This window comes from Prionailurus bengalensis, chromosome A2, assembly GCF_016509475.1.
Source record: "Prionailurus bengalensis isolate Pbe53 chromosome A2, Fcat_Pben_1.1_paternal_pri, whole genome shotgun sequence".
Classification (NCBI taxonomy): domain Eukaryota; kingdom Metazoa; phylum Chordata; class Mammalia; order Carnivora; family Felidae; genus Prionailurus; species Prionailurus bengalensis.
In genome coordinates this window covers 32,689,650-32,716,054 of record NC_057348.1, presented here as the reverse complement: position 1 = coordinate 32,716,054, position 26,405 = coordinate 32,689,650, and the positions used below count along the sequence as shown (strand labels likewise).

General features: G+C 41.6%; 1 long non-coding RNA gene across 1 annotated transcript; it reads right to left on the bottom strand.

Moving 5' to 3' along the window:
- Nucleotides 1-15,612: 15,612 nt before the first annotated feature.
- Nucleotides 15,613-25,958, bottom strand: LOC122487403. The gene is made up of 4 exons (XR_006298370.1): nt 24,842-25,958; nt 20,542-20,578; nt 17,091-17,182; nt 15,613-15,943 (listed from the first exon to the last, which is right to left on the bottom strand). It is a non-coding gene; the product is annotated as an uncharacterized LOC122487403 (long non-coding RNA).
- Nucleotides 25,959-26,405: the final 447 nt, after the last annotated feature.

The following is a 26,405-nucleotide window of genomic DNA, read 5'->3' as shown; positions in this document are numbered from 1 at the left end:
ATCACAGAGGCTTATACAAGTCTACCAAGAGAAAATAAACTCACTGCTTTTACTTACAAATGAGTTTTCATGTCATTTTAAGAAACAAAAGCATGAAGCCATAAAGTCAATAATGATTGGTTATGGAAACATGACTTGTGTATTGCTGTTAGGTGTTTAATAAAAAGAATCATCTAAACTCAGTCCCAAAGATCCCCCCGCTCATTATTTGAGATGAGTTTCTATTATGAGGGATAAATAACCAGGAAACAGCAAATGCAGTGCTCGTTTTATGCTGGAATTGCAGCCAGATGCCACGTTAGCTGTTCTTGGGCCTGCTGTATCTGGTAAGAAGGGGCTCCTGATACCACAAATGGAATGCAAGGGAAATAAATAAATGAGTAAAGCTCATCCATGGTGAGCATGCGGTTTGGATTGGTCTGAGAAAAACAGTCAAGTCATTTTCACCTAGGAAATGCTTTTTGTAATGTGATACACCCAGAAATTTCTGTCAAAGAGTCCTTTTAGGATGGCTGCCTGCTGCCGAGTACACGAAATGGACTAACTTGTTTCGGTTTGGGTTTTGGTTTTCTAGGAAGTTGTTCTGGCGTCAAGTGAACATTGGCTAACATTTTCAACTGGGCAATAGTCAACAGTATGGTTACGTTTAAGAGCTTAGGCTTTGTGGGCTTAATAGATTTGGGTTTGAAACCACAGCCTTGGGAAAGTGAATGTAAGAGCAATAGCAATGATAACGTTATATCATGAAAAATATTATAAGTACAGTTAGAGAAACTAGTACAATGAACTGTCATGTACCCATCACCCAACTTCAGACATTACCAACATTTGGGGCAAGTTACTTAACCATGTTCTCAGCAGTGAAATGAAAACAGGAATTCTCCTGTCCAAGAGTTCTTATGAGGAATATCATAGCAATAGCATATGTGACTTTTTTTTTTCTAAATTTTTTTTTTCAACGTTTATTTATTTTTGGGACAGAGAGAGACAGAGCATGAACAGGGGAGGGGCAGAGAGAGAGGGAGACACAGAATCAGAAACAGGCTCCAGGCTCTGAGCCATCAGCCCAGAGCCCGACGCGGGGCTCGAACTCACGGACCGCGAGATCGTGACCTGGCTGAAGTCGGACGCTTAACCGACTGCGCCACCCAGGCGCCCCGCATATGTGACTTTTTAGCATAGAGGCTGGCATATAATAGATGCTTTGAAAAGTTTATTGACATTTAAATCAAGAATATTCTTGGGGTGAAGACACTACAACCTATGCTGAGCAGAAGGTAGGATCTTTGTGGTTTTTACTGGTGTTCGGAAGTTCACAGAGCATATAGGCCCTAGGCATGAAATGATTAGATCTTTTCTTAAAGAAGTAACCCCCAACTAGTGCAGGAATCCAGTGCTTAGCTAACTAGGGCTGTATCTCAGTGAAAATTCCAAATGACTCGTGAAGGGCACATAAAGCTCCATAGGGAGATGAGACTGTCCTTGAAATAACAATAGGTACAATAAAACAACAAGTTTATAGCTAGACAGTCTTACCCTAAGGAAAGAATATTCTTTTTCCTTAGGTCTCTGGGCCACCAGCATGAGATGACCTCACAGTTAAGAACAGTCCTGCCATTTCCTCTTGGCTATTCTCACAGGCCCTTGTGGCAGTGAGTGAAAACATTCTTTTGGAGCCCGAAATAGTTGTTGCACTCAGAGTAGAATGAGAAACTTTTTGCTGAGCTTCGGGATTCAGAATGATTAATTTGCAGAAAGCTCTTGAGGGCCAATTAGATGGGGCTCCCCTGCTTGGAGAGGCGATAGGCAAGACTAGTTTTGGAAGATGAAAAATGAGCCGGGTACCCATGCTGCTTTGCAGAGCAACTAAAAAAAAAGAAAAAAATGCTAGGGAGAGAACGGGGAGCTTCACACTTGATTTGTAGGGATCATTATGACCTGCAAAGAGTCAGCGGACAGGGTACGTAGGTGTAGAAGTTCTTAGATCCAGAACTAGTTTTTAAATTTTGTTAGTTAAATTGTAAAGTATGTTAATTTTAAAAGGGGAGTTATACCATAGACCGCATGCTTTTAGGTCTCAGATCTGCCACCTAAACGTCTAGACAAAATTCTTAAAATTTTTTTTCAATGTTTTTTATTTATTTTTGGGACAGAGAGAGACAGAGCATGAACGGGGGAGGGGCAGAGAGAGAGGGAGACACAGAATCGGAAACAGGCTCCAGGCTCCGAGCCATCAGCCCAGAGCCGGACGCGGGGCTCGAACCCACGGACCGCGGGATCGTGACCTGGCTGAAGTCGGACGCTTAACCGACTGCGCCACCCAGGCGCCCCTAGACAAAATTCTTAATCCATGCTAGCTTTAGTGTCCTTGTCTGCAAAATTGGGATGATAATAGTGTCCTTTTCATGAAGTTTTACCAGGGTAAAAGAGATAACACACGTTAATGCATGTGCACTGCTTTTATTTATTTATTTTTGAGAGAAACAGAGACAGCGTGAATGGGGGAGGGGCAGAGAGAAGGAAAGAGAGAGGAACCCGGGGAAGGCTCCTCGCCGCCAGCGCAGAGCCTGATGCGGGGCTCGAACTCAGGAAACCATGAGGTCATGGCCTGAGCGAAAACCAAGAGTCAGACCCTTACCCGATGGAGCCACCCAGGTGGCCCTCTACCCTGCTTTTAAATACGAAAGGTAAAGGTTTACATCATCATTGCAACCATTACTACTATTCTTCTCATGAGTTTATTGGTGATGCTACAGGATGGAGAACTTTTTCTGCATGACACTTCCGTTGCTATTAACTTGGCACTAGGGGGATAATGAACTGGATGTGAAAATCTCCATGCGGTGATTTTATGGTCTCCTTGTACCAAACGGCAGAAAATCCATGCACAAATCACACCTCTTCTCTCTGGCATCCAATCTGTTGACGCTACTTCTACTGTAAACAGTGAGTCAGTGCTGTATCTGGCAGGATGGGAGTTTAAAAACAACAACAAAGTCTGATTCTTTTGGTTTGATCCTAGCCTAGGGCCCATTACTAAGTAAGTGTTCAGGGCTGACTAGTTGAATGCATGAATGAATGAATGAATGAATGATGCACATTTTCAGTGTCTATTTTGGTTCTCTTACCTAGGGAAAAGTACTAGGCCATGCTTTGTTGTTTTTCTAATGTTTGTTTTATCTGCCTAACCCTAGACAAAATCAGCCAGCTCCCGTGATATATATCCTCCTTGTTTTATAACTCATCTCATTACTTGTTTTTATTTGAATAGAAGCTGAACAGTAAAAACTTGGGAGTATTTAATTTTAAAAAGCAAGCCAACAAGCCCCCTTTTAGAAGAGTACAATACTGATCAAAGAAGACACAATCCATAGTGAATGAATTTAAAAGTGTAGTGAATTTAAAAGTTCTTTCAAGGGACCAGGATAGAAAAGCCCAAATACTTGGGAATTAGGGGTGACTTTGGAAACCAGTGCCATCTTGTCCATTTGCATTTCATTATTCCTTCTGTCTGCTGGGCCCACTGCATTCACTATCAAAATGCATTTATTGCTTAATGGGAGTTAGACACTAAACTGAACAGTTAATCCCTTACAACCATATTTTGAGGTATCTATTCTTATGTTTGTTTTATCCATGAATAAAAAATGAGTCTCAGAGAGGTTGAGCACCTTGTCCAAGTTTACACAGCAGGTAAGCTGCAGAGCCAAGCTGGCTCTGAATCCCAACTCAACTGGCTCTGAATCCCAAACTCTTAAGTTTGCTGTTGAGCAAGGACTGATTGGGGCCAGCCAACATTTTTTTTCCCCATAGACAGTCAGACAGACTCTTCAAGTAGGATAAAGGACTTCTGTGATCTTTAACTTGACATTGTCTTTGCCTTCCCCTGGCCTGATCAGCACATCTTCCCTTGATTATCCATTCTCCGAAGGTGATTGGCCAATGAGAGAACTAAGACCAGGATCTAGGACTTGGCGCTGAGATCTCCTTTGATGAAAATTAGGAGTTGGTAAAATTTTGCAACTATTTTGGGCACCGAGACGACACATACAAAATGAATGTGGTATTCAATAAAAATGTAATGAGATCAGAAGTCCAGTTGCAGTGGTACGAAGAATAAAGAGAGGTAAAAATGGAAAGTGTGAACTTTTGATTCATCTGACAGTGAACAGGGAGGGGAAATAATGGATTTGAACTGTAAATGGAAAGAGGAGAGATTGAAAATAATAGCAAATAAAGGCTGGGGGTGAGACACCCTCTCCCCCCCGGTTTCAGATATAGCCTACTCCCCATCTCTTCTCTCTCCCTTCACCAAATCAGCTCTAATCATGGTCACCTTTACCTTCCTAACTCCAATCGATATTCCTTAGTCTTTAGTTGACTTCTGAGCAGCACTTGCATGACGGCCTACTGTTGCCTCCCTTCCTTGGCTTCAGGGCACAATTCTTCCTGAGTTTTGTCCTATTACTCCTTGTCTCTCTCATGTGTTGGCTCACCTTCTACCCAGAAGTTAAATGTTAGAAGCCCTACACCCTCTACTCTTTTTATTCTAGTTTCCCTCCCTGGTGATCTCATCCACCCCCATAGTTTCATATCACACATATTCTCACATGACTCACAGTTTTTATCTCCAGTCTTGATCTCACCACTTAACTCCAGACCCGTACATTAACTGTCTACTTGCCATCTTTTGAATGCCTCAAAGGGACCTCACACTCAGCAAGTCCAAGACTGAGCGCATAATCTTCTCCTCCCGGCCGGGTCCTCATCCAGGGTGTCTCTTGGTGAACAGCAACACTGTCTAGTTGCTCAAGTAGAAGCCAGGAAACTATTCTCTCTCTTAACCCTCATATTCATCACTATGTCCTACTGATTTCATCCTCCTCAATCTCTCTCGAATCTGCTTCTGTCTCACACTGTAGTCCAAGCCACAACTCTTTTTTTAGACAACTGCAACATACCTTCTGATTGGTCTACCTCCATCCACGCTGTCCTCCCTGCAGGATTTTCTTCACCCTGATGCTAGAGTGATTTTTTTTTTCCTTCAGATGTAAATTGGGTCACATGACCTCCATGCTTCGAATCCTTCAATAATTTTCCATTCTCCTGAGGACATAATCAGAAACCCATGCCCTGGTCTACCAGATGCTGTATAGTCTAAGGCAGTGGTTCTCAAAATATGGTCTAAGAATGCATCGACATCACCCAGGTGTGTGTTTTCAAATTCAAAGTCTACTGTATCAGAAACTCTGGGGATGGGGTCCAGCACACTGTGTTTTAGCAGGTCCTCCAGATGATTATGATGTGTCTACTCAAGTTTGAAAAACCACTGCTCTAGAGCCTACTTTCCTTTCTGGCCAAATCTGGCCTCTTGCTCTTACTATTCCAGTCTCTTACACCTTTTTTTCCCCATTCCCTCATATAGCAACATGTTTCTTTCTACCACAGGACCTTTACACAGCTCTTTTCCTTAGAAGCTTCATCCTCTCCTCCTTCCCTGGTTCATGTCTACTTTTCCTTGAGATCTTAGCTTAAGAAAGCTGATGATGACTAATTCCTCCTAATACCATAGAATGCTTCTGCATAACACTTAAAATAGTTGTATTTATTTTCTCATTTTTCTGGTTATAGATTAACATCTGTCTCCCCCACTAGACTATAAACTCCAAAAGAATTAGGACGGTATCTGGTTTTGCTTGTTGCTGTTTGTAGTGTCTGGTAAGAGGATAGAGCCTGTGCTCAGATGAATTTTCCCTTACAGTTTGTGTAAACTATTCGAGAGTACAGACAGACCGGAGTTCTCATGGTCAGCTTCCAGTGCCTTCTTCCTCTCAAATGGGATACCTACCTCACAGGTTTAGGGGGCCAATGGAGTGAAGTACTACATGGATAAAACCTGGGACACGGCGAAGCACACAAGTCTTTGATAAATGTTAGCTCCGAGCATCGTTATAATTACAACTACACCGTTAATTACCATTATTCCAAAATCTCCCTTAATCTTAAGGTTGAGTGTGATGAAAACCAAATAGAGTGGTTCTTAACAAGAATGCACATTTTAAAATTATAAGATAAAAATCAGGTATCTGTGCAAGATCTCAATTTTTTTTTCCTCAAAAATTATTTAGCTGCCAATATATTTGCTCCAGGAACTTCTTGTTAGCCTGTTCACTGGTTTCTAAGGCCATTCACTGATTAGGAAATAATTAGGGAGCACCCGTATGTGCCCGTGTGTACTAGGTTCCGGGGCTGTGTTAGTGCTCACGATGGGCACGGTCTTCATAGAGTTGACAGTCCAGTGGGAAAACTGTTCACCACAGTGACAATAAATGCTATGAAGAAGTACAAGGTCCTACATTATGTGTTTGAACCTAGGAGGCCACCCATAAGCTGGAAGAGGTTTTCTCCTCTAAGCTCACCTTTGGCTCACAGGTTGAAGCTGCCTGTGCACAAAGCAGATCAAGCAACTGGAGTACACAGTGGCATATGCAGCAAAACCAATTAGTGAAGTCGATGTTTTCCTCCCGCTCCGAGTCAAACTGGTCTCTGTATGTGCTGATTCTGTGTCGTTCTTATAAACAGGGTTTCCATGAAAACCGGCTCTGAGAGGAACAAAAGGGAAAGGCTGGCCAGGAAGCCTGCATTGTTAACGTGTTTCCCAGGTGCTTGATATGTACACGTAGTGGCTGAGAACTATTCCTCGTTAGGCTCTCTGCCTGATTTTTCTTTGGCTGGCTCTGATTTCTTTAGCACCCTGAACACCTGGGGCCAAGACTCCTTTTCATAGCAGTGTGAAAGCAATCCTTTCTCTTTCTCTTTTCTCAGTTTGGTCCAGGTCTTAATCTTTGAACAGCATCAAATATTCATCGCCTTTGACAAAGCTGGGGTTGGAGGATCCAGGATTTTTCAAAAGCAGGTCTTGCCTTACCATTGGTGATCCAGTGAGCCTTTCAGCAAGACTGACTCTAAATCATCCAGGCTCAATTAGTTTATTTCAAAGAAATATCCAGGTGTTGTTTGACCTTCAAACATATGGACTGCTGGAGTAAATGAAAGGCCTGCCTGTTCCCATAATGCCGAGGGAACTGGATGGGGTAATTCTTTTTCATATTCCCTGAGTTTTGTAGAGGGATTATTAGGTTTGGGTTAAGTGAGTTATTTACTTTAGCAACCGCTCAGCGGTGGGCTGCATTTGCCTTGCTGAGGGAACAGCCAGGTGTGAGCTGTCACTAGGCACCAGTAAAATAGTGAGAGGTAGGGAGAGGGATTGGGCCACGGACGTAGTGCGTGAGCTCTGAGATTTGGGGGAAACAGCCCGGGGCACAACCAGAGGCAATAAGGTGGGTGTCTAGCCGAGCTTTGTGTCCAGGGCTTAGCAAGTTTCCGTAGCAGGACAGAATGGGTCCTGGGGGTCTTGCCTTTTTGCCTTCTCCCGGCACAGGGGGTGATTGCCATCCCCAGACGCCTGACTTAATACCCTAAGGTTTTCTTTAGGAGGGTATTCTATCTGGAATTGTCAGAACTTGGTGCAAAGGCCTGTTTTTGCAGCCTTAACAGTTTCTAAGAACTGGGGCAGTGTTGCAAATAATTGTCCCGTAGCCAGGAGCATGGTTTTTGGAATTAGAAAGACCCCATTTCAGATCACGGTTCATCCTGTTTGTTAGTTGGATGACCTCAGACAAGTTACTTCTCTGAGCCCCAGTTTTCTGGAGATGGAGCTGTTAATTCTTTTTTGAGCCGTTCACAAAGTATGTTTGAAAAGTATTTCAATACACATCCAACCAAAAAAGGATTTAATGGTCAAATATACTTGGAAAACCCTTTAGACTTTCTTCTTCTCTCTGGGATTTGATCATGCATATTGTCAGATTAAAGGCTCTGAGAAGCTCCGAAGGTAACAAACCTGTTTAACTTAGTTTCATCCAAAATGTCAAAATATATTTGAGTTCATGAACTTTTTTCTTTTGTAGAAAATGGGAGCGGTGTTTCATGAAATACAGATGACCTCATAGGATTGTTGTAAGATTTAAGAATTTAAAATGAATGCTTCCCGTCATGTCTGGCCCAGAGTAAGTACTCAATAGTAGTATTACAGTCGTATGATTATTATTAATGAGGGATTTTGGTTTCCAAAACAGAAAACTCTAAATATGATATACCTGATTTTTTTTTTTTTTAATCACAGGTACTTTATCAGTGTTTGCCGGCTGGAAATGTACAGATTTCAGCTGTCAGTTATGGGTAGAGGTTGAAGTTTATTGAGTGCCTACCACATGTCTGGGCATCCATTAGGTTCTTTAACCAAATTATCACTACATTTAATGGTCACACCTGCTCAACAAAGTAGGTATCATTCTTCCATTTGTAAATACCAAAGTTGAGGCTCAAGGGTGACACGTGACCTGCCCAAGTTGTGTAGACACCCAGTCGTGAAAAGGGAAATTTGGCTTGGATTTGTTTTCCTCAGAGCCCTTTATTATTCTCAGTGGGTGTTCTACAAATCAGGGATCTGGAGGAAATTTACAGTAGTCTACCTGAAATCAAACACTTGACCAACGTGAGGTGATGCGGGACTCAATACTTTGGGAAAGTCCCATTCCAACCCTACCAAAAATCTTGCCTGTAAGGGATTCACCTTGTTCTGCCACTTTGAAGCCTTGCATTTAATCCCTGTGCCCAAAGCACTTCCCCTGCATCTTCTTCCTCGGCTAGCTCTCATTCACTTGTCAGTCCTTTTCCTTGTCTGCCTCCCCATCCTGCTGAGCAGGAGGCCAGCATTGTATCCCGAGCACATAACACCTTGTGTTCCATAGATATTTATAGATAAGTGAACGATGTCGTTTCAAGACTGGTTATTTCTGCCCCAGAGTCGTAAAGAAAAGGAAAATAAGGTTATTATCTAATAAGCACCATCTCTGTGATATATAAGAGTCTCAGAACATGGTTTCATGGAGTTTTTGGCAATAACATTGAAAATTTCTGTGTAGAAATTTCGGTGCCGGCCCCTAAACTATAAGGAAAGCTTTGGGCCACAGTGGAGATTGTTGAAAATGGCAGCCTAATTTTGCCTGAGTCTTGAGGGTGTCTACAGAACGGTGCACAGCTCTGCAGGTTCAGAAACTCTCTTTTTCACAGAACTGTATCTTGACGAGAGGGTGGTGTTTGTGACGCCGCTCAAAGAAACCAATTCACATGAATGCTACTCAGTTATAATAGTTACTGTCTGTGGTGACTTCTTTTACCACGCTGTGTCCTAAGCACATCTCACGTGTTACCTCTCGTTCTCCTGGTATTTCTTTAAAGTACTGGTTAGTATTTGCATTACAAACCAGAGGGCATGGCATAAGCCCTGAGAAGTTTTGCCACTTGCCAAAGACCTGTAGCTAGTGAGTGGCAGAGCAAGAAGTTAAATTCAGGTCTGTCTCTGAAGCTCATTTTGCCTCACGGGGCTACCCGGTCATCCAAGATGGGAGCTTTCTCCCTCTTCTTTTTATGGGAGTTGCATTGTCAACGTAATTGGTACTGGACATGAATGAATAAGTTCTCTCTGAAAACTATCCTTGTGAGAAGGATACACACTGACCTTAAACTAAAATTCAAGGCAAATGTTCCTTTAAAGCTTTGTCCGCTCGGCTTAATCATGCTACCGGCTCATCGTCCTCAATGCCAAGAACATTTTGATGGTGATAACAAGGAGCAGTTGTTAATACCTGAACATCTATTTCGGTGCTTAATTCTGAATTCATCCTTAGCCTTTGAAATCAAATTCTCCTTATGTTCCATTTCTTTGTTTGAGAGTACCTCATCTTAGGCTTGTTTTAGTTTGACATTAATTACAGTTTTGCACGCAGAGAGTAACCCTGGTTTTGAGAGCCTGACTAACTTTCTCAATGGTTGAGGGATTATTTCCTGCAAAGATTTCCATGGATGAATTCTTTGATGCATTTTATTTTGATCTTACCTATTTCAGGGCATATCTGGAAGGCAAGGAAGAGCTGGGAAAATTGATTTTCTTGAGCCCATCCTCAAAGACTGGCATATTTTCAGTTATGTATTAGGGTAGTATATTGATGAGATAATTGTTTTGGTTCAAATGACCAAGTACTGGGGAAGCAACACTAAAGCAAAGGGCGTATATGTTCAGTATATGCTGGAAAATTATCTCCAGGTGATGGGAAACTAGAAGAGGTAACCAAAGCCTGTGACCATTTGTGATACTAACTCCTCACTTGCAAATGCCACAGCCTCTTAATGTTGGAAACTAGTGATGCTGCCACCTGGTTGTGACAATTACAGGCCCCCTGGCACAGGGCAGGGCACACAGCATAGAATCAACAAGGGTGATAGATAGTCTCTCCATTTCAATTCCAATGAGATGATCTTTTTTTTTTTTGAGATGATCTGTTTTTAAAAAAATTGTTTTACTTTTATTTGGGGGGGGTAGAGAGAGAGCGAGCCTGCGAGCATGGGAAAGGGGCAGAGAGAGAGAGAGAGAGAGACAGAAAGAGAGAATCTTAAGCAGGCTCATGCTCAGCAGAGAGCCGGATATGGGGCTTGATCCTACAACCCTGGGATCATGACCTGAGCCAAAATCAAGATTTGGGTGCTCAACCTACTGAGCCACGCAGGTACCCCAAGGTGATCTATTCTAATTTGGCTTCTATTTCCCAAAGGTATAATTGGATACTTGGGGCTCTTTATGATTAACTGTATAGGGGCCAGTTCCTGAAAGAGTAGTCATCTCCAGGCCTCTTTTCTATTTCTTTTTTCTTTTTAATTTTTTTGTAACGTTTTATTTATTTTTGAGAGAGAGACAGAGACAGAGTGCAAGCTGGGGAGGGGCAGAGAGGGCGGGGGGAGACACAGAATCCAAAGCAGGCTCCAGGCTCTGAGCTGTCAGCACAGAGCCCGACGCGGGGCTGAAACCCACAAACCGTGAGATCATGACCTGAGCCGAAGTTGGACACTTAACCGGCTGAGCCACCCAGGCGCCCCTCTATTTCCATTTAAATGAAGGGATGCTTCTTTCTGTCAGTTTCTCAAATGTTCGATCTGAAAACCAGTGTATGAGATTCACTTGGGGCACTTTTATTTTTAAATGTTCCCACTTGGGGCGCCTGGGTGGCGCAGTCGGTTAAGCGTCCGACTTCAGCCAGGTCACGATCTCGCGGTCCGTGAGTTCGAGCCCCGCGTCGGGCTCTGGGCTGATGGCTCAGAGCCTGGAGCCTGTTTCCGTTTCTGTGTCTCCCTCTCTCTCTGCCCCTCGCCCGTTCATGCTCTGTCTCTCTCTGTCCCAAAAATAAATAAACATTGAAAAAAAATTTAAAAAAAAATAAAAAAAAATGTTCCCACTTTACACCTACCTTACCTGCATTTCAGAGGGTGAGGTTTGGGTTTCCATGATTTTTTTTTTTTTAATTTTTTTTTTCAACGTTTATTTATTTTTGGGGGGACAGAGAGAGACAGAGCGTAAACGGGGGAGGGGCAGAGAGAGAGGGAGACACAGAATCGGAAACAGGCTCCAGGCTCTGAGCTGTCAGCCCAGAGCCTGACGCGGGGCTCGAACTCACGGACCGCGAGATCGTGACCTGGCTGAAGTCGGATGCTTAACCGACTGCGCCACCCAGGCGCCCCTGGGTTTCCATGATTTTAACAAGCTTCTCAAATGGGTCTTCTTAGCAGATTTCTAGCTTCAAAACGACCATCTGCAAGAGGTCAGGATTCAGAGGAGGAAGGAGCTGGGAAAAGCCTGGTAGATCATATAGTCCGTTAACTCCCTTCATTTGACAGATGAGGAAATCGAGGCATGGAAAAGCACCAAAGTTGTTAACAGCTCAGAGAGGACCTCAGTGTAGGTTTTTTCAGATTTTTTCCCAAAGACTAGGACAAAAATCCTTTTGTTTGACATTCCCTTTTTCTTTTTAAAAAAGCATTTATTTATTTTGAGAGAGCAAGAGAGAGGTCAGGAGAGGGGTGGGGGGGAGAGAGAGAGAGAGAGAGAATATCCCAGGCAGGTTCCCAGCTGTCAGCACAGAACCTGATGCAGGCCTCAAACCCACGAACCATGGGATCATGACTGAGCCAAAAGCAAGAAGAGTTGGCGCTCAACTGACTGAGCCACCCAGACGCTCCTGACATTCCCTCTTTCTGCCGGGAAATGGATTTGCTCCGTAAGGCTATATTTTATAAAGAAGAAGTGGTGACTTGGTAAAGTCCTCATGGCAGCACCACCCTCCTTTAGAGTCTCAAACAGTTACATTTCAACTAACCTGTTGTGAATTCCTCTGTGATTCCCCGTTGTCCTGGGAGTAGGGCTCATGTGGCTCATGGGTGAAGTGAGCCGTATTCTTCCTTCTGCTGTTGTCTCTGCGCTGTTTTTCCTAGCCAAGCTCTCTTCCTTTTCTGACGTGTGAGGGGTCAGGTTATCTAGCTCTCCCCGCCTCAACTGGAAACATTTCTCTGAGTTCCCAGTTGTGGGTGACAGACCCTCCCAGGTGCCTACTTGGCATCCTGTGCCCTTTTCAAATGGCTAGGTAGTAGTATATCACAGTTGTGTTGGTGCTTTTCTCCTTAACCGTGTTTTTAAACTCCCAAGGGCAGTAATTATGTTTTGTGTGGTAGGAGCACACATACATGGTATGTGTATAATAGAGGCACTCAGTAAACTACACACTAAAGAAGTAACAGGATTGGGGCGCCTGGGTGGCTCAGTGGGTTGGGCGTCCGACTTCGGCTCAGGTCATGATCTCGCGGTCCGTGGGGTCGAGCCCCGCGTCGGGCTCTGGGCTGACGGCTCAGAGCCTGGAGCCCGTTTCCGATTCTGTGTCTCCCTCTCTCTCTGCCCCTCCCCCGTTCATGCTCTGTCTCTCTCTCTGTCTCAAAAGTAAATAAACGTGAAAAAAAAATTAAAAAAAAAAAAGTAACAGGATGATCATCAGGTCCCTGTAGCAGAACGTTCAAGCAGATAATGATCTGCCTGGAATAATGATAATGTTAGTAAGTGACAGAAGATGAGACGGGTTAGGGAAAGTGGGCTAGATCATGGAAGGCTTGGGTTGCGAGTGAATGGTCGTGATTTGCTGATGGGGGTGTGTGAAGAAGATTCCTATGGCAGCGGTGGGTGTGAGAGGAGGCTAGGAACCACGTGAAGATTGTGATGTGACTCGGGTAGTCCAGACTCCAGGCAGTGAGGGTCAGGAGTGGGATGGTGGGTGCGGGAATGAGGAGAAAGGAACGAATCCCAGAAATACTGCCATGAAAGAATCAAGAGTGCTTCATAGGAGAGAGTCTAAGATTGTTCCCAGGTGTATCTGTCTTCTTTCATTAAGAAGAAATTGGTTCATTAATAACTCAACAAACATTGATGGAGGTATGAGGCACTGCGTTACGACAGTAACTAAAACAGGCACGCTCCTTGCTGTTCTGTTAAGTGCAGGAGACAGATAACAGATAAGTAAACAGACCCAAGAAGGGCTGCCTGCCTAACAGAACAGGCAGGTAACGAACCTCATGAATTAAGCTGAATAATTTATGTAAAGCCCTTGGCACAGTACTTGGTATACAGTAAAAGCTCAATAAGTGTTTTCATGTCCCTCTACCGAGTGCCTGTTTCCTACCAAGTTCTGTGTCCTGGGCTTTGCATGTATTAACTTGTCCTTATAACCACTTTGGCAGAAGGTGTGATTGTCCTTTTTAGTTTCAGATAAGGAATCAGAAGCTAAAAGAAATTAATCAACTTCCCCGAATTCCCAGAGTTAGTGAGCAGAAATGCCTAGGTATGCCCAACCCTAGGAACCCAGTTCCGTTCTCTTTCCATTATCCCAATGTCGTTTTGCTAAGTGGTAGTGTTAGGGTGGTCTGCTTTATGATGAATCTGGCAGGCTTGCCTATCCATTCAGGGAGCTGAAACAGCAAAGGTCAAGCAAATGGCAGCGGTTACATGTGTCTCAGTTACCATCATCCAGGTATGCCCCATCGGATGGTCATTCCCCACCTTCCAATGAACATCTTTGATTTGGAAGGAGATTTGCATAATGTGACATTTTAGCAACTCTTTTAAGAATGTGTTCATTTATGGGGCGCCTGGGTGGCGCAGTCGGTTAAGCGTCCGACTTCAGCCAGGTCACGATCTCGCGGTCCGTGAGTTCGAGCCCCGCGTCGGGCTCTGGGCTGATGGCTCAGAGCCTGGAGCCTGCTTCCGATTCTGTGTCTCTCTCTCTCTCTGCCCCTCCCCCGTTCATGCTCTGTCTCTCTCTGTCCCAAAAATAAATAAACGTTGAAAAAAAAAAAAAAGAATGTGTTCATTTATGTCTGTATTTTTAGAAATCTTAGACTATAGAGAAAGCACCTACAGTATTGCTCAACTCAGATTCTGGATATAGACAGTGGTAGGATAAAAAGTATAACTCTTGCAGGGGTGCCTGGGTGGGTCAGTCAGTTAAGCATCTGACGTTAGCTCAGGTCATGATTTCATAGTTCATGAGTTTGAGCCCCGTGTCAGGCTCTCTGCTGTCAGCACAGAACCCACTTAGATCCCCTGTCCCCATCTGTCTCTGCCCCTCCCCTGCTTGTGCGCTCTCTCTCTCTCTCTCTCTCTGAAAAATAAACATTTTTAAGTATAACATTTGCAGATCTAGTTGAAGTCTTTTTTTTTTTTAAATTTTTTGAGAGATAGAGATAGAGAATGAGCAGGGAAGGGGAAGAGAGAGGGGAAGACAGAATCCCAATCCCGAATCCGACAGTGCAGAGCCTGATGTGGCGCTCAAACCCATGAACGGTAAGATCATGACCTCAGTCGAAATCAAGAGTCTGACCCCTAACCAACTGAACCACCAGGTACCCCTGGTTGAAGTCTTTTTCTTTTTTCTTTTCTTTTCTTTTCTTTTCTTTTCTTTTCTTTTCTTTTCTTTTCTTTTTTTTTTTTTTTTTGGCACTCACTAGAATGAAATTGAACAGCTCACTCAATGCCTCTATGCTATATTCTCATTACTTATGAATGATGAAGAAATAGGAGGGCAATAATAGCCCCTACCTGATCGAGTGCATTTGGCATCGAATTAATAAAAGTAAGTAAAGTGTGTTCTTAACTAGTGGCACCTTTGCTCCCTCAGGAGTTATTTCACAGTGTCTGGAGATATTTTTGTTTGTCACAACTGGGGGAGTGCCGCTGGAATCTAGTGAAAAGTGACTCAGGATGCTCTAAAACATCCTACAACGCCTGGATCGTCTCCTCGGCAAAGAATTATTCAGCCCAAAGTGTGAATACTTGCCCAGGTTAAGAAACTTTGGTCCATATCTCAGTACCTGCTGTGTAGCAATGCAAAAACAAAAACAAAAACAAAACCCTCCTAAAATGATCCAGGAATGTGGAACACTTGGAAGAGCTGACATATAGCACACTCAGACGAAAATACATCTGAGGAATTGATTAAATATTTCACTTTTCATCTAACTGTGTTGAAGTCCTGAAACAGATATTTATTTCCATCTGTCGATTAGGGGTGTGGGGTGTGGAGGTTCTTTGTCCATTGTTGAGGAGTTTCGGAGGCTGAATTTGCATTTGATGGCAAGCTCTGTTTTTTTCATTTCAAGAATGGCCGACTCTACGACACGGCTTTTGGAAAGGGAGGTTTATTTGTTTTTAAGTATTCTTTTTGTAACTTAAAAGCATCTTGAATTAGTAAACCAGTTATTTTCCGGGCCTGTAAATGTTTTCAGCATGTTGCCTTAAGTTTTCCCTGAGTCAGCACATAGTATTGCATGTTGGAAGACCTCAGTCAGAACCATTTCCTTAAGATGTCGGTAATTTCCTTCGGGGTTGTGATGTTTTCTTTGGGGTTGTGCTCATTCTGACAAGAGAGGGCGTTTCTCTCCCAGACCCCCACATTCATAGCTGTGGTAGGGACTCTGCTCAGAGCAAAGGTGTGTGCGCCACAATTTCAGACTAAAGAAAAGGATAAAAAAGACAATCACAGGTGATCATTTAATACTTTCCCCTGATGTTAGACTCTTGCTTACTTCTAGCCAGGAGTCAAACCATGAGGTAAATCCTCCAACCCACATTTTATGAAAGACAATAAGAGAGAACTTGGTTGGAGTTACAACTAAAAAATTCTTTTTTTGTGTTTCGAAGCCAAATGCTTTTACAAGAGGCAGAAAAAGAAAAAGAAAAGAAAGAAAGAAAAAACACCCGAGTCAAACTGATGAAAACCAGTCAAAATAAGGCCTTGTTGTGGCTGATACAGCTACCCTGGCTGGTCCCAAAACACAGAAGGCTTCTTCAGGCATGGCTCTCAACACTGATTGAACCAGATTTCTGTGTCAACTGCTTGAAAGCTGCACCACACATTTCCTGAGTATATTATTGAAAATTATCAGACCTGTTTTGTTCATTACCAGGAGCCTGAAAAATGACCGGCAAACGTGGCTGCGAGCCTTTCTCTAGCAAGTAGAGGCCGACTTTGAAACAAATGTCCTCGCAGCCTGTGAATACATCATGTAGAGCCTTGGGCCTTGGGGCAGGTTCCCTTCCTAATAACTCCAAGGAAATCTCCACTGGCCCCTGAAGAGGGTGGACAGCCTCCCACCTAAGTGTGTTCCCTTAATAAGCACTCGCAATCTATGGTTCGTTGTCAAGGAGCAAATGTGTTCATTCTTAGTATTTATTTGAAACAATATTCATTGATACAGAAACCAGAGCAAGAAATGTTTTTCCCCTTTATGTCAAGAAATCTGAATTACCGCATCAGGAAATCAGGAGATTATACCCTGTGAGGACTGGAAGGGACATAGCTCATGACCCAACTCAGTTTTACAGAGAGGCTCCTAAGATCCCCAGGTGAATTAGGCCTGAATGGGGAATGCCAGAACCCCAGCCAGAGGTCTCTGTGCTATAATACATGTGGCAGTCGAGGCCTTAACTTTTGCTAACTCTTCTCTTTGTTGTTTTCGGCTAAGACTAGACTACTCAGCTCTTATTTCTCCTGATATTGCTAACAGTTCATTTATAACCCCTACCCCCTTCCCCCCCACCCCATCTGACTTTGAAGAACCTGAATTCATTTAGGCCTTGATTAGTGGTAATTATTTACCTGTCAGACCCCAGCTGGACTGCATCACCAAAGCTGAGTCACATAGCCTTGCTTCCAGTGACTGCTTCCAAACAATTAAATCAGAGAAGCACCTGTGTAAATATGTAATATTTGGCGATAAGAAAATGATTAGGCAACAGACACCGAGCTGAACTGCTGAAAAAAAATAGTGAATATTTTCCCCTGGGGGCTTTTCCCATATGCCTTTAAGCGTTTCCAATCTCAAGAAGAAGGTCAGGTTATTTTCCCACCCCTCCTACCCCTTGTTTGTGTGGAAAATATAGCTCATCTGATATCACCAGATTTGATTTGTTTGCAAACATTAAAATTTCAAGGAAACCTTCTCCTGTGTAAGCTGAGAGAGAAGAAGTTGAAATAGGGTGACAGTCTAACCGCTGATTTTCTTTTCCAAAGCCAAACTCTCTATCTCAATAGACAAGCTGACAATTGAAACTCATCTTGGACAGTGATCTCTGTTGTTATTTGAATTTAGGGCTTCTGTGATGAGATTCAAAGTGCAGGGGAGTGGAAAGGATGAGAGTTTTTGTAAACAGACCAGGAGATGAATCCCAACATTACCACCCGGGAGAGCTGTGTGACTTGTAGCATGTTTGGAGCCTCAGTTTCCAAATCGGTTAGAAATGACGTAATTCTTAACCCAACATGCCGGGCCGTGTGTAAAATGCCATTCTCAGTGCCTGCTGAGCAAACATTCACTGTGCTCCATTCCATAACAGTAGACTGGAAAATCTATTCAGTATTCCATAGTTAAAACTGTTGGTGATTTTTTTAAAATTGTTTTCTGATGAAGATCACTTTTTAGCAATAGGATGTACCACCAGCAAGTGATTCTAAAATTTCTCTCTTATATTTCAGAAGCTAACCTGCCCTCGTTTTGGTATTTGTACCTTCTTTAACACAAATTCATATGGACTAACTGTAAGAGAATCTTTTTTACAATTGGGCATAAAAAGATACTGACCCTAGCTGACCCTCATTGATTGTTTGCTGTTTCATTCGACTTGGCTGGTATTTTTAGCTAAAGGACATCTACAGGTGGGTTTTCATGGGCCCACTCCTGTTGTGTTCCTTGTACAGTTACGGACGCCTTTTTGTGCAGAGCTCAAACCTGTTTCATCTCTTCCCAAGCTCTGCGATCTTGAGCACGTTAAATATTCTTAGCGCTTCAATATCTTCACTTGTCAAGTGGAGAGGATGATAATTAACGCGTAATGTTACTCGGAGAATTCCGTGAGTAACTGTAGAGAACTTAGAACAGTGACTTGAACAGAGGGGAAAAAAACCTGTAGTTGTAGTTGTTACATTTCTGACACTAATGTAAGCAGCTTACAATAGAGCTGGGCTCACAGAGCTAGTGTGCAGAACAGAGCGTTCAGACCCTCAATCAAATCTTTCCAAGTCGAAAATGTTACTGTTAAAAAGTGTTATCCTCTTTCATAAAAGTTCTTAATTTCATTTAGTTTGAATGCAACGTTTTATTTGTGGTTTCTGAATTAGACAACGAAAAGTAAGAATGCCTTCTATGGAATGTTACTAATTATTCATAGAAGCAGGTCCAGTTGTCCTTGGACCTTGAGTCTAAATTGAGATAGTCACTAGTTTTTAAAATCTACAGGATACCATTCACTGTCTGACCTCAAGTTGATAGGGGATAATAGCAAAAAGTTGTCACAAGTCAGGGTTTATTTACTATCTATTTTAAAGTGAACATTTTGAAACCAGGATATGGAATGTTTGAGGATATAGACGTATCTGATTCTGCTGCACTAAGATGGGAAGTTACTCGAAGCTACCTGATCGCTTTGTCTATTTGATGTCTTCTATTTTTGATGAGCCCTTTGCTTGTTGGTAGAGCTGTCTTACTACTGCAAAAAGTGACTCTCCTGAACTCCCCCACAATTCCTGAAGCCAAAAGATGTACTTAAGTTGTGACAGCACAGCTAATGTAGATTTGTAAAAGGCTGTGAAAGGAGTTACAAGTGCAAAACTTAAAGATAAGAAGGATCATTTTACTTGGGGCACATCCTTTCCCTTCCTAATCCGTTAAGCAAATTGATTAGTGTTAAATGAAAAGATGTGGTGGGGTGATTTGCTTTAGAATAGAAAAAGCACTTGGAATTATTAAGCTGCCTACACATCTGTAAAATAAATTTACTCTGAAATTCCCATTAGATCTCACTGAATTCACTGAGCAATATGGCCTCCCTGTTTTGTTTAATAGCTCTTCATTCCCAAGGGTGTTAACTCATTGTGTTAGACCAGAGCTTTAATGTTCTTCTTCCCCGAGGCCTTATCACTTATCTACAACGTTGATTAACTCTGTACATCCATATACCATGGTCCAATTGAATAAGCTGTATGACAAGTATCTCCACAGTAATACCATAAAATCTAAGCAGAGAAATAGATGGTACACTGATAAATAGAAATGCATGCGCTAAATTCTAAAAATATGTTTTCCCCTTCTGCGGTTTCAAAGCCACAGTTTAAATACCCCAAGCCCTTTCCGTAAATGCATCAATGTATTATTCTCTACATTTGCTTTCTTTTTTCTTTCTTTAGTGAACATTCATCCAGTTTTTCTAGGAAGTTGAAGAAATCATTATTCTAATACTACATTTTTGGTCACTTATTTATCATTAACCTTAAATTTTTTCATCTGGTTTAAATATTCTGCTAGTACCTCTTACAGCTGACTTTCTGGTCAATTTCCACTTAAATTTCTGCAGGTGCAGACTCTCAGGCAGCTATTTATTGATTGTCTGTCTCCTTGCTAAAGGTTACTAACTTCATCAACAGTAGTGCTATAAATTACACCTGTTAAGATTCTCTCATTGTTGCTAGCTGACAATGTACTTTTGTTTTTTGGCTGTTCAGTGTTGTTGACCTGCATTGTGTCCAATCACTCTACAAAGACTGGTGGACTGAATTATTCCTGGGTACCATTACCCAGTTGACACTTTGAGCTCCTGAATCATCAGCTGAAACCAAAAATCTCATGTTTTTGGCAACAACACCCAGAGTTTGTATTATCTTTAGTCCAAAGAGGCTTTCAGAGCATGAAAACAGTATTGAGTCTTCAAGCTTTTTCCTCCTGCCTCCTTTCACCAATGCATGGCATTCAGGAACGTAGACTTGGGATAACATCCTTAGTTTGTTGTGTTTAGAAGAAGAAGAAATAAAGTAAACTTGCTAAAGATCTGCCTAAAGAACAATTAACTTAAGCATTGCGGCATCAATACGAGCTAGAAGATTATAGATCTGTGGGTCTCAGTTGGTTTACCACCGACCTTACATGGGTACGTCACCTAATTGGGAACAGTCTGTGAAGTTTTCTTTTTGTACAACTGAAAGCATTTGCAGACATGACAACAGCTATCACTTGTTATGTTGGTCATGCACCATGATGGGGGAAGGGGCTCAAACTTACCAAATGTAGGAAAGGGGAGACATCAGAGAATACAAATCTGAAATAAAAGAAATAGAAAAAAGATAAATGATACAAAAGATGTATAGGCAGAAACCTAAAATAACTTTGCCCTGTGAGTGTGTAAATAAACATATTCTCAAGTTTATTGAAGTATAATTTACATACTACAAAATGAATGTGCCCGTTCAAAATGTGTAGCTCAGCGAGTTTTGATATATGCATAAACACATGTAACCATCACCTAAGTCAAGAAACAGAAAATGTCCAACTCACTAAACTATTCTCTTCTGCTCCTGCCCAGACAACTTCCCAACCCAACTTAGTTGCCATTACATTACTATCAGTATGGACTAATCTATCTATACACATGGAATCATGTGCTGTATATTCTTTTGTGTGTGGCTGCTTTCACTCAGCAAAATATTTTTGAGGCTCATTCATATTGTATGTATCAACAAACACTCACATAAATAGACTAGCAGACTGTGCACACATACTTTTTATTTTTTAGGTTCATACATAGGAGATGAACTGATGGGTTATATGGTAAGTTTATATTTAACTTTACAAGAAACTACCAAACTGTGTTCTAAGATACTTACACCATTTACACTCCCACCATGAATGGGTGACATTTCCAGATCTGTATTCTTGGCAAATATTAGTAATGTTCCTCTTTTTTTCATTTTAACCATTTTAGTGGGTATAGAGTGGTTTAAAATTGCATTTCTTTGGTGACTGTGATTTGAAATATCTTTCAGTGCTTATTGGCCACTTATGTATTTTTTTCATTTGTGAGGTGTATATTCAATGCTTTTGCCCATTTTTAAAATTCAGTTGTGTTTTTATTATTGAGTTATGACAGTTTTTTTATATACATATTCTGGGCAAAGATAAGTATTACAACTATTTTCTTTGAATTTTTGACTTGACATCTTTTTTTGTGGTTGTTTTATCAGTAGCAAAATTTTTAATTTTGATGAAATCTAATTTATCAGTCTTTCAAATGGTTAGTACTTTTTGTGTCCTAAGAAATCTTTGCCTAAATAAAGTCACAACTTTGTACAGTTTTAGGTTTTACATTCAGTTCTGGGATCTATTCCTAGTTTATTTTTGTATGTGATAGGAACTTGGGTTCAAAGTTGATATTTTCCAACACAGACATCTGATTGTTACAGCACCAGTTTTTGAAAAGATTATCCTTTCTTCTCTTTGTTCAAGTTCACTGACCTTTACCTCTGCAGAATCAAACTGCTATTACACCTAGTGAATTTTTTCACTTTAAATATTTTTCTGTTTTAGAAGTTTCACTGGTTCTTTTTTTTTTTAACAGTTTTCATTTCTGTTACTGTATTCGTGTTTTTTTAATCCAACTATTTATGATAGCTATTTTAAAGTCTTCGTATGCTAATTACATATTCTCTGTCACTTGTGGGTCTATTTCTGTTGCCTAATTTTTCTTCTGCTTGTGGGGGAAGAAAAAGGTTTTTTTCTAATCCTTTGCAGGTGTGGTAATTTTAGATTAGATGCGGTGCTTTCTTAATGTTGTACTGTTGAATGTCCAGGTTTTATGATGTTCCTTTAAATAGTGTTGCTCTGTGATCTGGCAGTCATTTAAAGTATGGATCATTGGGGCGCCTGGGTGGCGCAGTCGGTTAAGCGTCCGACTTCAGCCAGGTCATGATCTCGCGGTCCGTGGGTTCGAGCCCCGCGTCGGGCTCTGGGCTGATGGCTCAGAGCCTGGAGCCTGTTTCCGATTCTGTGTCTCCCTCTCTCTCTGCCCCTCCCCCGTTCATGCTCTGTCTCTCTCTGTCCCAAAAATAAATAAACGTTGAAAAAAAAAATTTAAAAAAAAAAAAATAAAAAAATAAAGTATGGATCACTTTAATCTTTATGAGACTTGTTTTTAAGATGTGTTAGGGAAGGTATGGAGTAGTCTTTATTCCAGGGATAATTTTGTATCAGTACTGAGGCATGGCCATTCGAGGGTCTCTACTAACTGCTTAATGGTTTCAGTGATGTTTCTTCTCTCTGGCTGGCCGGAGCTTGAAGATGGTTCAGCCCAATGGGAGATAAGGTAGCCATTAAGTTAAATTATTGTTCTTTCCCCAGTTCTGTACCTTGTGGAGTATTGCTCTATATGGCTTGATAATCACCCAAAGGCTTAAAGGCGCCCTTGTGCATATTTTTTGAATTTCTTTCCTAAATATCTCTTTCCTTTCTAGTACTTTGCCCCACAAATTCCAGTCACTTCAGCTTACTCAGTGTTTGAACTCTGTCTGTTCCAGTTAGTGAGGGCCCATGTTCTACCTGGGCTTCCTTTCCCTGACTAGCAATCTGAAAAGTATCTCCTGGTTAAAAACAACAAAAAAAATTCCATTACATCCTTACCTCATCTGTTTTCTTTTTCTTAGGGATCATAGTCTTGTGCTGTCTGTAGTCCACGATCTGAAAACAGTGGTGATACATAGATTTTTTTCAGTTTTCTAATTGTTTATGGTAGGTGGTTTCTTCAGTAGCCGTTAATCCATCATGGCCAGAAGAACAGGTATATTTTTAAATTTTTTAAATGTTTTTATTTATTTTTGAGAGACCAAGAGACACAAAGCATGAATGGGGGAGGGACGGAGAGAGAGGGGGACACAGAATCCAAAGCAGGCTCCAGGCTCTGATCTGTCAGCACAGAGCCTGACAAGGGGCTCAAACTCACGAACAGGGAGATCATGACCTGAGCTGAAGTGGGACGCTTAACTGACTGAGCTGCCCAGTAGCTACTGTATATTTAAATTTTTTTTTTTTCAACGTTTATTTATTTTTGGGACAGAGAGAGACAGAGCATAAACGGGGGAGGGGCAGAGAGAGAGGGAGACACAGTATCGGAAACAGGCTCCAGGCTCCGAGCCATCAGCCCAGAGCCCGACGCGGGGCTCGAACTCACGGACCGCGAGATCGTGACCTGGCTGAAGTCGGACGCTTCACCGACTGCGCCACCCAGGCGCCCCAGCTACTGTATATTTAATATAAAGGTATTAAAAATACCTACTATATTTTTAAAGAGTACAATGAAGGTAGTTACTTTACTACAAATAGGGCTGCAGTGTTAAAGGTTACCTCAGATGGGATTCCTTCCTCTAGAGATCACTAGCCAAAATCAGGTTTTGAGATCTATGCTGTATGGAGGTGCTTTTCTCAAACAGGAGTTGTTTGGCTTCTACTTTTTGTGAGTTTTGCTGTAAGACACTTGCATTGTAATTTACTTAAAATATTTTAATTAAGTTGACTTGCCTGTAACTTCGTTTGAAAAGTAAACTCTACAACATTATGATAAATGGAGTTGAAAAACGAATTGTATTTTTCTTACCCATATTGAAAAAAAAAGGTTTCATTTTAAAGAGTAATTATCTTTGGACTCCTGAAGACATCTTATACCCCACCAGGGGTACATTTCTACACCTAGCCGTGCTAGAATAGATCATACGGACATTGGATGAAGAAATAACACAGGTAATAGAGATAAAAAATGTAAAGTCCATTTTTTTCATTTGTAGTTTCTGATACAACCGTAAAATTTTAAAACTAGGATGGCCTTAGAGAATATCTAAACCTACTCCCTATTCCACAGATGCACTGGTTTCTTTTCAAGGCCTCACAGCTGGCTAATTAACTCAATAGATAATCATCAAGGGCTGAGCATGATCTAGGAGCTTGGAATACAGCAGTGAACAAAACAAGACTTCTTGGAGCTTATGTTCTAGTGAGGAATGGAAGCCCTTTCTTTGGCTCTGTGTCCAACTGTGTATTGTTTACTGGTCTATTTACAACAAAAGAGACTACCCGAACCTTGTAATACCTGTCCCCATCCTGTCTCTCGGCACCTTTAGAAGTAAGGTTTTGCTTTATGAAAAATCAACCCAGTTCCATAATCATCTTATTCTAAGTCACCTGAGATGTGCCCGTTCACATGATGACACTTTATTCTTCCTAATGGGGCTACTTCTCATGCTTTTTACTTTAGCCATAAAAGGCAAAACAAATCTCTCCTTTTTACAAGGAAGCGCCCATTACCCATTGCAATTATGTAATGTGGAATTTTGTGGGATATGGTCAACCTCTGGTTGCAACACACATTAGAGCTTTTAGACAGGGTCTTCTGGTTTCTTATCTCATCTTGTGTCATGATCTTGTTCTTGTCCTATTCTAGTCTCTCTTGATATATCACTCTCTCAAGGTGTTTGTGCTGTTTATCTGTATCAGTTCCCATGTCCCAGCTCTGTCTCCTTTCAGACCTGGAAACTCTTACCAAATCAAGTCCCTTCTGGTCTGAGGAACAGAAGTCTCTACTCTGACATTCCAGTCTTGAAAGCAGACTCTGTTCCTGACAGCTTCAATGTTTTTTACAGGCACAGCCACCCCCAGAGAGGCAGAAAGGGTAGGATGGAAGAAATCATCAGAAATGAGTTTGGGCACCCAGTTGACTCTCTCTCTTTTGTCTTTAAATCTGTGGAATTAGTGAAAGCTTCTATGAACTCATGGAATTTTCAGCCTTTGGAATTCCCAGACGTCTTCAGGTTGTCTTTGAAGAATGCTTATTTTACAACGTGTGTTTTTCCTTGGAAAAAGAGAAAAGCAGAGTGAGCCTTGTTAAAGGGATAGCTGAGACTTGAAGATAACTCCCTTTTATATGAAGGCTTTGTGCAAGGCACTTTACATGCTTTTTCACTTTTGACTTCACAGCAATCTGAGGAGAAATGAACTATATGAACTCATTTTAAAATGAAGACATAGGCATAGAATCTTGAGGAGACCATTTAGCTTACTTAACGTCAGTCAATCTATAGTTAGGTGTGTTTGATACCAGTGAAACCCTTCAATAGCTTGTTAACATCAGTGTCAAGGTAAAATCATGAATACAAAAATATAAAACATTAAGCATAGGATTTGTCCTTGTATATTCATTTGATAGCTGAACTGACACAGAGTCTGTGGGATTTGTCTCAAAAATCAGTAAATGAAATAAGTGGTGGTCTGACTCAGAACCGTACTCTTTTGAATTTCATTCTAAGGTTTTTCCGACACAGCATTGTAATTCCAAGAGAAAACCATTCATCTTGGCAGTGACTTGGTTAAAACCCAGTGTATGAACAGTCACAACACAGAGATTTTAAAGATAGAGTTATAACACTGGCATTATGAAAATATTCAATTATTTTGAATTCAACAACTATTTATTCAAAATATTTATTGAAGGGCGCTTGGGTGACTCACTTGGTTAAGCTTCTGACTCTTGATTTTGGCTCAGGTCATGATTTCACGGTTGGCGAGTTGGGAGTCCTGAGACAGGCCCTGTGCTGACAGTGCAGACCCTGGTTGGGATTCTCTCACTCTCCTTCTCTCTCTGTCCCTTCCCTGCTCTGTCTCTCTCTCTCTTTCTCACTCACCGTGTGTGTGTGTGTGTTTGTGTGTTTGTTTGTTTGTTTATTTATTGAGAGAGAGCAGGGGAGGGGCAGAGAGAGGGAGAGAGAGAGAACCCCAAGCAGGCTCCGCACTATCATCATTGTGCCCGACACGGAGCTCGAATCATGGATTCATGCCTTGAGCCAAAATCAAGAGTGGGACACTTAACCGATCAAGCCACCCAGGTGACCTTCATGTCCTTTTACTGATTATATTATGCCTTTCTGCTACTAGGCATCCCTAATAAGCTATTCTATTACCAGATTAAAACAAAATTGTCTTGTTCTGTCTAGATTAACTATCTTTTCCTGAAAGACTGGTAGATAAGTAACAGGTGAGAATACAGTGGGCTCTGTCTCTTTCCTCAAAATGCCTTGTTAGGATACATGCTGTTTGAAAGAGAAAAAAAA